The sequence below is a fragment of the Podarcis gaigeae genome (genome assembly GCF_964106915.1).
Source record: "Podarcis gaigeae genome assembly, chromosome: 5".
Taxonomy (NCBI): Eukaryota; Metazoa; Chordata; class Lepidosauria; order Squamata; family Lacertidae; genus Podarcis; species Podarcis gaigeae.
Genome location: NC_139681.1, coordinates 3,908,167 through 3,921,733, shown reverse-complemented (window position 1 = coordinate 3,921,733; position 13,567 = coordinate 3,908,167). Strand labels below are relative to the sequence as shown.

At 41.6% G+C, this 13,567-nt stretch overlaps 1 protein-coding gene across 3 annotated transcripts in view; it reads right to left on the bottom strand.

Annotated features, from left to right (window-relative positions):
• SHISAL1 (shisa like 1) overlaps nt 1-12,236 on the bottom strand; it is a gene marked incomplete at its 3' end in the record, with an annotated part of 195,564 nt that extends 183,328 nt beyond the window's left edge. For 2 of the 3 annotated variants that reach the window (XM_083738982.1, XM_083738969.1), the window contains exon 1: nt 11,620-12,236. The remainder of the gene's footprint in view (nt 1-11,619) is intronic. The other variant, XM_083738973.1, reaches the window with a different exon arrangement.
• Between the last annotated feature and the right edge of the window lie 1,331 nt (nt 12,237-13,567).

The following is a 13,567-nucleotide window of genomic DNA, read 5'->3' as shown; positions in this document are numbered from 1 at the left end:
AGTAAAGGTCATTTTTAAAAAATCATTGCATTTTTAATTAAAAGCCAGAAATATGCAGCTGTCAAGAAGTGCATCAGATAATAAACCAGCAAAAAGAGGCAGAATAATGTTAGCTCAGTGATGGAAAGTCATTTGAAATTTGTATTGAAAATATATATATTCTCAAATAATAATAGAGAATCTAGGTTTAAAAGATTCCGCTCTTCATTATCAAAGTATTAAAATACTAATAAATACTTAATAATTGCAGTAAATGAAAATCATTAACTTCAGGAATCTATAGGCCATATTTAACTAAAAAGTTGTACTGGTGGGGTGGGAGCCTGTGCAATGAATCCCATCAGCATACAAAAGCTGTTCCCTCTTCCACTCTTGGGGGGTGGGGTGGGGGATGTTCCCAGAACTGCACACTTCACCCTGATTTGAATTCCACCCATTGTCTTTTATACCAATACTTCCAAAATGATTTCTATCTTCTTTTGAAAATATTGATCTTTGCTGTTGATTCCTTGCCCAAATATCGCTTGTTAATTTATGTTTAGTGGCTAAATCCCAAAGTGTTGCCAACCAGTTTTTGAGTATTGGAAAATCTTTTTTTGTTTGTTTGCTTCCAGTATTTAGATTTAATATTCTAAACAATCACATAAAGTAACATGTTGTGTTTTTTTCTAGCAGCTTTCAGTAAAGCGAAGTAATATATTTTAGAATCAATGAGCAAATTAATTCCCTGTATTTCAGGAATCATTTCTATATTCATTTAGCGAAACGGGTTCAGGGTTACACTAAGAGCCTCTAGTCCACCCTCAATAGAATATGAGCCATGTCAAGGTTTTATTTTTTTTATAATATTTTTTATTAGTTTTATAAAATACAGAAAAAAGAATAAAGAACGTATTATAGAAGTAAAAAAGAAAGGTTACAAATTTTTCTTACCCTTTTTTCCAAATCTGTTGGACTTCCCCACGTCCTCCCAACCCTGCATTCTCTGTGATGCATAACGTCTGCAATTTGTTAACTTATTTCAATACTTATTGTATCTTCCTTTTTATCATGTTACCCAATTTCAAATGTATTATAACCCAAATCATGTACATTTTCATTTTAACACAATAAAGTTGTTTCATTATTCTATCTCTGACTCCTTGTACCTTAATTTCCATTTCTTTAATTTAACATTACTGAAGCTAGAATTTCCTAAAAGGTGTGTTTTTTAACATTCATACAACTTATAATGTTTTTCCAAATAGTCTTTAAATTTTCTCCAATCCTCCTCGAATGTTTCTTCTCCCAAGTCTCGGATTCTGCCAGTCATTTCGGCCAGTTCCATATAGTCCATCAACTGCGTGTGCCATTCCTCCAGTGTGGGTAAATCTTGTGTCTTCCAATATTTTGCAATCAGAATCCTTGCTGCTGTAGTAGCATACATAAAAAAAGTTCTGTCCTTCTTAAACACTCTCCGGTCCACCATGCCCAGAAGGAAGGCCTCTGGTTTCTTAGGTACATGTCAAGGTTTTATAGTGGAATGGGGAACCAGTTACCTGCCAAATGTTATTTGACTACAACACCCATCATCCTTGACCATTGCTAAGTTGCTGGGGGTGATAAGAAGCAGACAACATCTGGAGGGCTACAGGCTAACCACCCCTACGCAACTTGCATCTGATTCTAGGTCAGTAAAACTCAGCACAACAGAGATCTAGGAAACAGGAATTACTGTATGAATGCATTGCTCACTGAACTGGTGTTTTCTTAGGCAGTGAACCGAAGGTTTATAGGTTCATGGTACCATTTTTATTGTGGGATCATTTTCACACTGTTTGCCTTTTGAGAGAGAGAGAGAGAGAGAGAGAGAGAGAGAGAGAGAGAGAGAGGTGTTGACAGCTGCTCTGGGCTTCCTTTTTGGAGAGAAAGGGAGGCACAATAAATTGAAGGAACAAACGCAATAAAAAATAGTAGTTTGCCTTTTCCTCTTCTCTGCTGGGAGACCAGAGAAGGGTCAGTAGGGTGGGTCAGCTTTGGATCAGTTGAAGCAGCTCAGGTCAGCGTGTGTATGGAGATTTTATATAATCGCTATCACCCATTTCAGGCCCAATTGCCAGACAGACCTCAAAGGGAGCCGATATTAAAGGAAGCAAACAGGCAACAAATATAATGGATAGAACTACTTTAAGATAAATGAACAAGGTGTGCATCTGCTGCTCTGTGCCAGAGGGAAGGATTGGACCACACAAGGGAGTAGGAGTATGATTTGGTGGGTGAATGCAGGTAGGTGTTTGTGGGGTCCAGCAGCAGTTATGTGAATTCAAGTGTGTGGCTGAAAGGGCCAGAAACCTTGTCCCCAACTTGTATTAAATAAATTATTCTGAAAGTGGGCTGTGGAAACTAAATGCATCTTGTGAGCTTGAAAACTGATAGACTACCTCCATTGTCACAATCTTGTTTATATTCAGAGGGGTGGGGAGTAAAGCAGTCTCTGTCTTTCCTACCTCTCCAATCTATCAATCTCCATTTAATCCTATTTTATCCATTTTACATTTTAAATGTATTCTGGTTTTACGAATTTATCTCAAAATGGAAACTATTCTCATGTGCCAAATGCTGGCATTTAAATCCCAAAAGGCAGAGTTGGTGTACGTAATCCCTTTACAGAGAAACCCTCATCTAAATTATTCCTGGAGAGTCCTATGTAGTTCCTTCCTTACAACTTTGGTGTATTCTCGTTGGTATTCATAAACTTTCCCTTAACATTCTGTAAAAAAATAAACCCCCAATCTTTGCCATTTGTTTAATGCCTCTCCCTCTCTCTTTTAAAACAAACTCTTGGTCACTTTCATTCTCTTCAAGCAAACAGAACCTGACTTTGATATACTGTAGAACATTGTTAAATCTACTGAACAGCCCTGTCCCCTGAGCTGCAGGTGGGGGGAGTGAAAAAAAAGTTGCACCTGATGAAGTCTCTTCAGTGACCACAAAGGAGCTGTCCTCCGCCTTCCTGCCAGGCCACCCCTTTTCTTTGCCACACATAGAATGTCTCAATTCTTCTAGCATTTTAGCCTACTTGGCAGGTTCCATTTAGCCATTATTCCTCACAGGGGCTTTCACGGAAGAAGCCAGAGTGGGACAAGTGGATGGAGAAAAGCAAATCTGGCAGGGGTATGTGGGTGGGTTGGTTGGTTGGCAAGGGACTTGAGAATTGCAGCACATCCAATTTTGGGAGACATCAATCTTTCTGGATTTTGTGTGCCTTGGAGATTAAATAAAGAAAATGGTCAGAAACCAGTATGACTCAACAGTATTTCGAGATGTTTAATTGTAGCCTCTTTTAGTTCACTTTTTATCATTAGTTTAAGCATAGCATTTAGTTCAGCTCAGAGTTTCATTACCTGCAATTATTCACCAGGTCCCTTACCTCTGAATCGGCAAAGAATAGAAGAATTAATTAGAGCAAATCTAATGTCCTTTGATTATACAGCTCAGGTGTCATGTCGCTAGGTAAGAAATAGGAAGAGAGAGAGAATAGCCTGTCTGCAAAAGAGCCCACCCACCTCCACCTGCTCCTTTGTAGTGATGGTCAGCATAACTACAACATACAAGAGGAGCAAAATGCTTCTTTTTTCCTTAGTGCCCGCAAATTGCTTTATGCACAGCGCAAGAAGCTAGTGGCATTTGTTTGCTCCATTTGTTTTTGTTTTCATCCCCCCCCCATGAGTTTTTATATTCATATATTTTAACAACACATTAGGGGAAGATGGTAGTCCTTTCTTCTTCGGTGAGTTGAAGGTGGTTTGATAAAGGTGTTGTGTGTACCTATGGTGTGTACACTTGTCTCCCTAAGTTTCCTCCCTAAGTTTTTCCAAGCATTACATTGTTTAAACTACATTTCTAATATTTATTTAGTATACCTAAGAAAGTAGTAATATATGTTTGTCGTGAACTTATCACAGAGGTAGAACTGGATACAGCCCTCTGTCAAGAATATTCTGATACAGACACTTAAAACTTTGGGATGGTGCCCCAGCACCCATTCACACCTGAACATACCTTCTGTCTGTCAAACATTGTATTTAGTTGTGCAAGGTCCACACAAAGGGGGGCATAAATCTGCATATGACACAAAGCCATTAATACAAACTTGTGCCCTCATTTGCAGGTGGGGCAGAGGGCTCAAAGCATGGGGCCCAGGAAATTGTACTTGCACCCCTGGAACTAGATACAATCTACAACAGGCTTCCTTAACTTTGGTCCTTCAGATGTTTTTGGCTTACAACTCCCATGATCCCTAGCTAACAGGACCAGTATCTGAAGAAGTGTGCATGCACACGAAAGCTCATACCAAGAACTGACTTAGTTGGTCTTTAAGGTGCTACTGGAAGGAATTTTTTTTTGTTTTAACAGGACCAGTGGTCAGGGATGATGGGAATTGTGTCTCAAAACATCTGGAGGGCTGAGGTTGAGGAAGCCTGATCTACAGTAACAACACTGAGTACATGAGGTCAAACCCCAAAGCCCCTTCATGACAAATCAGCTCTTAGTATGAGTTAATACAGAGGTGAGAAAAGGGGGGAAGCAGCCGAATGACTCTCATGCTAAATTAACAAACTGCCAGAGGCAATTGCCTTGTGTGATGTCTGCAGCTTTAGTTTATAACCCAGCCAGGAGCACACTAAGGGACAATGACACACTTATTTCAGATTGAGGATGAGGCCAACAGTCAGGGCAAGGTGAGGCAACCACCTCAGGCGGCAGGGTCCATTGGGGCAGCAGATCCTAAGGTCAGTCTTTCTTCCCGCCTTGCTCCTGATGTAGCTCTTCCCTGACCCCTTCTTCCCTGGCATGAAGGAAGGTGCCATTCCAAGTAGGTCTGATCAAGAGTCACTTGGACTCCTCAGGTGGACAAGAGGGAGATGACAATGTCCTTCACCCATCTCCTCCGTTGCCACGACTGTTGTGGGACCCTGTAGCAATGAATGTGGTTTTATATAGCCTTTTGATTCCAGGAGGCTCAGGACTGCTGAGGAGTATATATACTTCATATATACTAGGGTTGCCATATGTCTGGATTTCACCGGACATGCCTGGGATTTCAAGGGTGAAATTGCCATCCGGGCAGATTTTTACTCTGTCTTGCTCTTGCCCTGAATCCTGCTTGATTTGCTTGACTGTTTCCTATTTGTTCGTTCTTAGTTTTTCCTCTCATCTGGTATGCTGCCTATGTTCTTCTGTCTGTAAGGCTTTGGGATGGGAGCTATGTTGACAACTTCATGGGGACTAGCCAATGGAGCCTTTTTAAAGAAAAAAAAACCCAGTGAAAGTTTTGTCCAAATGAAGATTTTAAAAATCCCACTTTTTTAGCCACAAAGCAGGCAAAGAAAGAATTTCACTCAGTGAAACAGAGCCTTCTATATTTCATTGTCCTGAAGAACAAGAAAAACATCTGAAAGTCATCATAGATGTATAATTTGAAAAGGGCCCCTGCTTCTAGCAACCACACCAGACCAAATTCAGGAAAACCAATTATTGAATGCGAAAATTAAATCAGCACCATTGTCTAGCTATTCATTCTTTACAAGCAAAAAAAGTTGTGGGTTGCCTCCATGCAGAAGCCAGCTGCCATTATATGGCTGCATGGTCATTAAGTGCTAATTAATTTCTCTTCTACAGTACTAGCAAAACCAACAAAGCATATTTTGAAAATTATTTTAAAGGAACGTAGTGAGGGTTGTGTGCATGTTTCAGTTTGAAAAGGTTTCAGATGAATAGTTTCAAATGAAGGTTACCATATTTTTCGCCCTATAGGATGCATATTTTCCCCTCCAAAAATGAAGGGGAAATGTGTGTGCGTCCTATGGGGCGAATGCAGGCTTTCGCTCTCTCTCTCCAGGCTTCAGGAACACATCCACAGCCTAGGCAGCCCTGCGGGAGTTCCCGCAGGGTTGTCTAGGCGCAGCCTGCTTCCCGAAGTGCCGGGTGCGCTGAAAGCAGAGCGCCCGGCGCTTCGGGAACACATCCGCAGCCTAGGCAGCCCTGAGGGAGGTCCCGCAGGGCTCCCCACGCTGCGGATAGCAGCCTGCCGCCTGGCGCGAGGGGTGCCCTGAAGCAGAGCGCCCCTCCCGCCGGGCAGACATCCACAGCATGTTGGAGCCCTGCAGGAGTTCCCCGCAGGGCTCCCCACGCTGTGGACAGCAGCTTGCCGCCCGGCGCGCCCCGCATGCTGGACAGAAATCAGCCAGCCCCACAAGCTCGGGGGACAGCAAGGAGGCGCAGTGCCGCAATCCCGCTGTTCCTCGACCTGGTTCGGTTTCCCCGACCTGGTTTGGGGGGGGAATAAAGGGGGGGAAATTCCCTTTATTTCCCCCCAAAAAACTAGGTGCGTCCTATGGGATGGAGCGTCCTATGGGCGAAAAATACGGTATGTATAGGACATCCCACAACAAGTTGGAAAATGCAGAGTCATGTGAACAGTTGAAATGCACCCTGCTGTGTACTTCACAAAGCGGCTGTCACATTCCTGCCCTGCATGATCAACCACATGACATGGGATGCACACACCAGTTGAATGGCAATACCCATCAACATTGGAGAGGCCTGGACCCCTCAAATATTTTATTGACCTCAGCCCTTAGGAGTTAGCTCCTATGTCTCAAGAGCTGACACATGGAAGAGGGAACAAGCTTATTTTTTCCTGTTCCAGACGGGTAGGACATCAACCAATGGATTCAAACTTAAAAGACAGAAGATTCCAACTAAACATCAGGAAGAACTTTCTGACAGTAAGAGCTGCTTGACAGTGGATCAGACTCCTTTGGAAGGTTGTAGACTGCCTTCCTTGGAGGTTTCTAAGCTGAGCTGGGGTGGCCATCTGTCATGGATGCTTTAGCTAAAATTCCTGCATTGCAGGGAGTTGGACCATTGGGGCTCCTTCCAACTCTATGATTCTGTGAGTACATTCATTCATTCTTACTTTGCATGCCTGCAGACTGCTTCTTGACATTGAAGATAGATGCTAAGGCTGGACCCTGCTGCAGAAGACCGAATATGTGATGTGACATGTAAGCACAAGTGACTCACAATTCTTGTCCCATGATTCTAAATCTAAAAATAAAATAAAATATGGAGATGTGCCTGTTCCCCTGGGGGTGATATGCATTGTTCTCATACATCCCAAAGTGTGGGAGAGAGTGTAGATCTTTCTGGGGGAAATATTTAAGTCTCTACGCTTCATATAAAATGTGGGAGAGTGATCACAGGACATATGAGTGATGCGTACTTCCACTTTGCATCAGTTCCAAGCTCTCAACAAACATGGCTGGCTTGGGCCATTTGCTATTCTCCTGCCACCCCAAGTTCATGTCATGCCACTGGAAGACTCCCTGGCAGTCATTTGGAACTGCTTGATTTCATAATTGGCCCGACAGTGGCTCATCTTCAGTGATGGTCACCTTTGCTCTCCCATCTGTCTAGCTAGCTGTCTAGCTAACCATCTATATAAAAAGAAGTAATTCGATATGTTTGCCATTCAATCCTTGGCACCGGCTGCTGCTTGCCAGTTGTCATCAGAGAATGTAACGAAGCTTAATGATGCAAGGAACTTGTGCCATCAATTTGGAATGCATATCAGGTTTACTTGCAAATATAAAACATCAACAACAAAACACAGTTTCACCACCAGACTTTAAAGAGCGGCTCCATTAGCATAAACATTCCTGATTGATTCATCTCAAAATCAGTGTCTGAAGAATCAGTTTATAACCAAAGGAAATTAGATGGAGTGGTTCAATGCGCCCTAGAAGTTAGAGCTAAGTTACCTTATTTCAGGTTATAAATACAGCCTCCTGGATTGGGGATTTTAAGTCCTTGTGAACACTTTCTATTGTTTCTATACTCTTCTTCCTCTTCTCCTTCTCTGGCCTTCACCTTATTTACCATGCTAGTATTTAAATCTTACTGAATGTCGTGACCTGCATCCTTCTGTATAACTGTAGCAGTGTTAGGTCTAACACTATGATATCACCGTCACTAATGAACAAAGCCAAATAGGGTTTACCATTGCTAACAGGATTAACTGGCAGGGAGAGCGACTGAGCCTGGAGGCAGTAAGGACAAAGAATAAGAGTGAGGACAAACAACAAGAATGTGCAGCACAATGGATATATTTGGAGGGGGTGGGGCTGCTTTTGAAAAAAACCATTACAATTAATTCATGCAACCATCCCATAATCCACCGATAGAAGGCCCATTGCAAGAGGGGAGAGGGGGGAATACACATTCAGTATTCATATTCATATTTCAAGAGCAGAAATAATCCTAGATTCTGTAAGTGCTTTAGTCATCTGATCTCCCCTTTCACAGGGAATTTGGGATCAAAACTAATCCTCTTGCTTAAAAAAAAAATTCCCCTTAAAGGTTAGATTAAGAATCCATTTAGGGAGTAATTAATGCTGAGGGCATTAGAGAAATGCGGGGTCTTTTTAAGTGTATCAGCCTAAGACCATTCCTATTAGAATATGGTGATCCATAGTTCATACAGGTCCCGTCCCCCCCCCCCCTGCATTCAGCAACATATGATCCCTTTTCAAAACTGGAAAAGGAAATACCATGTATGCTGCAGCTTCAAGAACCTCTCCAAAAATATATGATGAATTGGCAAGCAGGATTTGAACTATGAGCAACAGAAATAATTAGAGATTATTGTATTATGGTTGTGATACAAAAGAGTGAAGATAGACTGCAGCAATGAGGTAGAATTAAAAACCCCACAGAAAATGGCCAGGCCACCTCAAATATTTTATTGGGTGGGTGAAGACGCCTCAGCCCCCAGGAGTTGGCTCCTGTGATGGCTGTCTTGTCTGAAAGCTGGGTCTATCAATTGATATTAGCCAAATGATACTCCTATGTACAGAGACTGTATACCTCTGATTGACGAAGATAGTGGAAAATAAATAAATTTGTCTCTTGGAGGCAACGGATGATCATGTTTTGAAGCAGAATGCTGAATGGGGTAGATCTAGGATTGAAAATGAAATTGAAAATGCATTGAGATGGCCCCACCTTCATTTGTTCATTTCCCACTAATACTTCCCACTGCCCCTGTTATGTACTGAAGTTCTCACCCTGGGCCACCCTGTAGATAGTTATGCAAATAAAGGATCGAAAGTGACGTTCAGTGATTGGGTACTTTTAGATAGTTGTTACAGTAACGTTGTACTGGAGCTCTATATAAGCAGGCTGACTGAACCCTTCAGTTCAGTTCTGTTCTGGTCTGTGAATAAACAAGAGCTGTTTGAAGAATCGCTGTGTCGTCTGTTATGTTCACCCACAACTTAATAGCCCCAGTTACCCCCCCAGTGCCAAGTCCCACTTTCCATGTGACATTACATTTGAACTTAAATGCACCATATAAACTGAGCTACACAACTTAGGGCCCAACAAAATGAACACATCCCACCATCAGCCTGTCAGGTCAACTGCCCCACACGGCCTGTTTTGCAGCCCCAGGTAGACAGCAATAGCAGGAGGTTTATTGAGCCATTTGAGAGCCACAGTTATTCTAACTTGACAACTGGGGGCCTGAGGATGATAGATAAGGGCTTGTCCAAGTCAACACAATGAGTCCATGAGCAGAAGAACATATGAATACATCTCCCAGGTATGCGTCTATCCATTAATTCCACTAAGTCATCAGTCCCATATGCAGCCGCTATTTCAAACAATATGTTCAGTTCAATAGAAGAACTTGCTGTAAGAAAATCAACAGCAGTTACTACTATGTAAACACAGCCTTAGCCATGTGTATTTATACGTGCATGTTACACCAAAGAGGGAGAGCATGATTAAAGAAAATGGTCAGATCCTGAGCTAGCCTTTCATGGAAACCTTATGTGGAAGAAAGAAAGCGGGGCAGAATATCTTGATTTATTAAGGGAAAACTTTACAAGAAAAAGAAGAGGACAGAACATCTGGCAGTGTTGATTTAGAGCCAAATTAGATGTGATGTTAAAAGGTGTCTTTGCATCTAAAATGTAGATTTTTACTAAAATACATACTGCATCAGGTGACAATTAACAGGATCAAAGCAGGCATTAAGAAGAATGCAACCCTTTACTCTCCTGCAGATTGAAGCTAGTATTTGCATTTGGAGGAAATCCCCTTTGGTGCTAATGAGGAATTTCCCCTAAAAGCTCATACAAACTTCAGAAGAGGTATTTTCTTCAACAGCACTGGAAGGATGGAAAAAGTTATATTCCCTCCCCTCCCTCTGTCTCCTTGGATCTCATTCCTTGTTACCCCTCCCAGCTGGTGCAATTTTGTTCTTACCCCTCCCCATCCCCCACTGCAAACACGCATATCTAGTTTGACCTTTTTATAAAATTTAAAGGTGTACTTTGGAACAAAGACCTGGAGGAGTTTTTTTAAAAAAAATTAGAGGCCTGCTTTCTTCAACGATATTCCAGTTCCTTTCCTTAATCTGCTAGTTTTCATTTTTTTTAAAAAAAGGTGTGTGTGTCTAATATTTATGTATTCTCCTGCATATATCTCCACACACACACACACACACACACACACACACAATATATATATATATAGCCATATATATATATATATATATAGCCATATATATATCCCTAGCCTCTTCATTGACTTAGAGCAGGCGTCCTCAACCTCAGCCCTCCAGATGTTTTGAGACTACAATTCCCATCATCCCTGACCACTGGTCCTGCTAGCTAGGGATCATGGGAGTTGTAGGCCAAAAACATCTGGAGGGCCGAGGTTGAGGAAGCCTGACTTAGAGGTATGGAGAGATGTGCAAGCTATATAAAATTGTGCACTAAAAAGTAAACCTGCTCCTAGCTTGTTCCCAGTATTCTGGTCAATGAACATAAACACACTGGAATGTTGCAATTTTGTTAACATTATTTAACACATTGAAGAGCTCTGAATGCTTAACAATCCACTTTCATTTGGATGTTTGCCATTTCAAATTGATTTATGATGACCCGCTCTGTCACAGGTAGACTTAAGCCTCATTATCAGTCAGCCCCCCTGGGGTAACAATCAATATAAATGAATACATGCATGCATACATGTAATGCCACAACTTTTTTGACCCGGACCTGTTTCAGAAACAGATTAAGCATCATTTGTCATTTAGAGTTTTGGAAAAGTACAAATTCCTGACTGGAAACTCCAGGATTTCTTTCTCGTTCATCTATAATTATTGTGCTTTGTTAATTCTGCACCAGTTGCGCACTATCTCTAGCACTGAAGGAAGCATTGCCTCTGGATTTAAGTCAGGGATCAGCAATCTTTTTCAGCAGGGGGCCGATCCACTGTCTGTCAGACCTTGTGGGGGGCCGGATTATATTTTTTTGGTGGGGGGAATTAACGAATTTCTATGCCCCACAAATAACCCAGAGATGCATCTTAAATAAAAGCATACATTCTACTCATGTAAAAACATGCTGATTCCCGGACCATCCACGGGCCGGATTGAGAAGGCAATTGGGCTACATCTGGCCCCCAGGCCTTAGTTTGCCTACCCATGATTTCAGTGGAACATCTCTTCTGAAGAAAACCAGAAAAAATGTTTTGGGAGGCAGGAATGAGTATAAAATACAATACCTGTTAGATGGGTGGTTGTTGCCATTAATGAGTCTGAGACAGGTAATGTCGCTCCAGGTGCTTGCCTGCTACTGATCTTCATGTAGGCTGATATGCATGCTCAGAAACTGCAGCTCTGGTTAGTTTCAGGTCCACTGAATGCCAGTTCTTTCATAGCCAGCTCTAGATGAAATATTCTGTAGTTATTTTTCACCTCATCAACCAAATAGTGGAAGGTCGAAAATTATCGAAAGCCACAAAACCTTTTGAGGCAGCTGGGATCCCACCTTTAGATTCAAAAGCAAATGGGGATTTAGCAGCGCAGGTTTTACCTCATAACACAAAGCAGTTAGTTGTGACAATCTGCTCTCCGTATACCAATCCGCATCTTTTTCTAGTCTACAAGGTCTCTGGCTGCTCCTTTTCTTAGGTTGCTTGAAAGGTTTATATTTAGCACATGGTCTTTTTGAACTCGACAGATACTTAAAGAGCCTTTTTCAAAGCATCAAAATTGTTGAATATAAATTCCCCTTCTTTGCGCAGAGCTGAACTGAGCTCTGTTGTGAATTATTTCTGTCCAGTGAGTGCTGAAAGCATTTGGGAATATTTTATTTGTCATGCTCTTCTTCCCCCTCCAGCCTTTCCTCATGAGAAGCACCAGCAAGATGGATGCTAATCCCACCCTCTCCTGGTCTTCTGTGTTTTCACAATCAAGGCTAGTAACCCATTTTTGTCAAGTCCTAATAAAGGACTCCTCCAGAGTATATAACGAGTCTTTATTTCCCTTTGCAGTATGGACGGCAGCCAGTTGTTTGGTTTCTTTTATTCTTTGTGGTATTGTCTTTATTTAAATAGAAACTGGGTCGAAGAAGGCATTCAGTTCTGGGATATTTTTTATGTCACGTTGCGCTATGCAACAGGCAATGTTGAAAACAGAGGTTTCCTCAGAGGTCTCAGAATTTCCCCAGAGATTTCAAAAGCAGTTGAGTAAGCATCTGTCTGAGGTGCATGCTCAGTCTGTGCAAGTAAAGCATGGCACATTCTGAACACATCAAACTTTTAAAATATTGCTTCTGTTTAGTACTTCAGCTTTCCTGGCAGAGAGATAACATTTTTTTGGTGGGGAAGTGTCATTTGCTCCACTTCTATGTGTCAGGGAGTAGATAAAGACATAATACTGGGGTCAGGAAAAAAACAGTAAACAGAGTTGCCACCAGAATGTTGACTAAGCCAAATGCAAAATGAATATGGTTTTTTATCCTCAAACAAAAATTTGTATGGTGGAGAAATTTCAGCAATCTTTTCAGAAGTCTTTGACTTCTCTCGTTTCTACATTATGCTCGGTGTTGCTCGGGTTTTACTAATATGTTGCCTACTTCTGTAACTTCTCCAATTTTTTGGCACCAAGTTCCAAGAGTACGGAATCCATTGCTTGTTCGCCTCCTTCGCTGAAAGAACTGCTGAAGATCAAGAGCCGCAATAGAACTAATAGGATTGCAAGAATGTGCTGGGGTGGCTGGCGGTGCTATGGATGCTTTTCTTATTCCAGCCAAAACAATCTGGAATGCATTTGCAGGAAGAGATACAATAAGCAGGAGAAATGGCAGGAAAGGAAGACCAGCATGTCTTGCTGTAGCTGCTAACATGGAAGGTAACCATGGTGGAATCTACACACATATAAAAAATGTTTTGGGAAAAAAATATATTGAATTTGCCATAGCTCACTTTCGCCATCTAGTGTCACATTTGGATATTGCACTTTACAACATACTTAAAACATTTTATTTGCAGCTGTATAGCTGAGTCCCATGTCCTCCCTCAAGAAATCTGAAAGTGGACATTTAAACTCCAGCAGATTTGCAATCTAGAATTCTGCTCTGAATTTTGAAACTAAATATTCTCCAGGTCTTCTCTGACTACTCAGTTATTTGGCAGATACCCAACAAATATTTAATATCTGATTTTGACA